General features: G+C 35.9%; 1 non-coding gene across 1 annotated transcript; it reads left to right on the top strand.

Annotated features, from left to right (window-relative positions):
* Positions 1–699: 699 nt before the first annotated feature.
* Positions 700–806, top strand: LOC121208138 (small nucleolar RNA R71). Its single transcript, XR_005903111.1, has one exon. It is a non-coding gene; the product is annotated as a small nucleolar RNA R71 (small nucleolar RNA).
* Positions 807–1809: the final 1003 nt, after the last annotated feature.

Raw genomic sequence — 1809 nt, 5'->3', positions numbered from 1 at the left:
TATTTGATTATATAATTTGTAGCATGGCCGGCCACTACCTATAGTTTGGCTAATTTGACATGCAAGTACAAGCACTTTCCAACATATATTAATAGGCCACTTTAGCATTTGCCTAGCACATTTCTAAATTTTCTCATACAAGTCCTATTTAATAATTTCGCATACAAATGATAAAATTAAAGTATGAAACTTCCACACATTCATATTCACATATAATAAGCATCGAATATGACTGTTAATTATTTTTATGACTCGGTTTCGTGGTCCCGAAACCACTTTCCGACTAGGGTCAAATTAGGGGTGTCACAAAAGTTATTATTACCTATATAGTGGACTTGTTCCTCTTCGGTTGTGGGATTGAAGGATTCATATTCTGTATGCACACCTCCTCCACTTGAGTCACACCTCATTACTAGATGTACCTGCGTAGAACCAAGAAAACTATCAATCTTTTTATTGAGAAGTTCTACCTGATTTGAGAGCATGGTGACTGAATCGATGTTATAGACACTGGCTGTTTTCGTGGGCTTTGTCCTCATAACTTGCCACTGGTAGTTATTTAGTGACATCTCATCTATAAATTCATATGCATCTTCCGGTGTTTTATTGTTGATGGTTCCGCTAGCAGTTGCGTCAACCATTTGTCGAGTCGAGGGATTCAAACCATTGTGGAATGTTTGTACTTGAAGCCAAAGCGGTAACCCATGGTGAGGGCACCTTCTTAGTAAGTCCTTGTATCTCTCCCATGCATCGTAAAGTGTTTCTAAATTCATCTGCACAAAAGAAGAGATACCATTACGTAATTTAGCTGTTTTAGTCGGCGGAAAATATTTTAATAAAAATTTCTTGGTCATTTGTTCCCAAGTAGTGATAGACCCTCACGGTAATGAGTTCAAACACTGTTTAGCTTTGTTTCTCAGTGAAAAGGGAAATAACAAAAGATGAATGGAATCATTAGAAACGCCATTGATTTTGAATGTATCGCAAAATTCAAGAAAATTCTCCAAGTGCGTGGTGGGATCCTCATCCTGCAAACCATCAAACTGAACAAATTACTGTATCATCTGAATTGTGTTAGGTTTTAGTTCGAAATTATTCACAGCAATAGCAGGTCTAACTATACTAGACTCAGTTCCTGTTAAAGAAGGTTAAGCATAATCATACATAGTACATGGAGCAGGATTTTGATTAGCTGCAATTGCAGGAGGTAGTTGATCGCCTGGGTTTTTAGCCATCTCGTCGGTTGGGGTTTGAGTATCGTCTTCTCGCTCGTTCTCTGTTTTTCGTAAACTACGTCTTATTTCTCTTTGATTTTTGCGAATTGTACGATCGATTTCTTTGTCAAAAAGTAGTTGTCCTGATGGGTTTCTTCTAGTCATAAACTATAAAAACTTGCCAAGAGATAGAAAAAGTAAATTAATAAATAATAAAATAAAATAAAATTACAAGAAAAATAAATAGCTAAAGTAATAAAAATTTAGTGTTCCTAATATTTCAGTTCTCCAGCAACGGCGCCAAAAACTTGATCGCGTGATTCGTACCAAGTAATAAATATTTATATTGAAGATCAAACCTAGACTAACTATTATCACGATGAAAAGGCAAGCGCACCTATCGAACAATAGTATAGTAACGGCAAGACCGGGATATCGTACCCAAGGGAACCAAAAGTACTAGCAATAACTAACTTTTTATTTTCTAGCCTAAGAATAAAAGGGTCTGTTTTAATTAACTGATTTAATTAAAGCAAAGAGAAAATTTGGAAAAAGACGTGAAGAAAAGCAATTGATAAAGACGACACCCAAGGAG

Source organism: Gossypium hirsutum, chromosome A01 (genome assembly GCF_007990345.1).
Source record: "Gossypium hirsutum isolate 1008001.06 chromosome A01, Gossypium_hirsutum_v2.1, whole genome shotgun sequence".
In the NCBI taxonomy this organism is placed as follows: Eukaryota; Viridiplantae; Streptophyta; class Magnoliopsida; order Malvales; family Malvaceae; genus Gossypium; species Gossypium hirsutum.
This window is presented reverse-complemented; position numbering and strand designations above follow the sequence as displayed.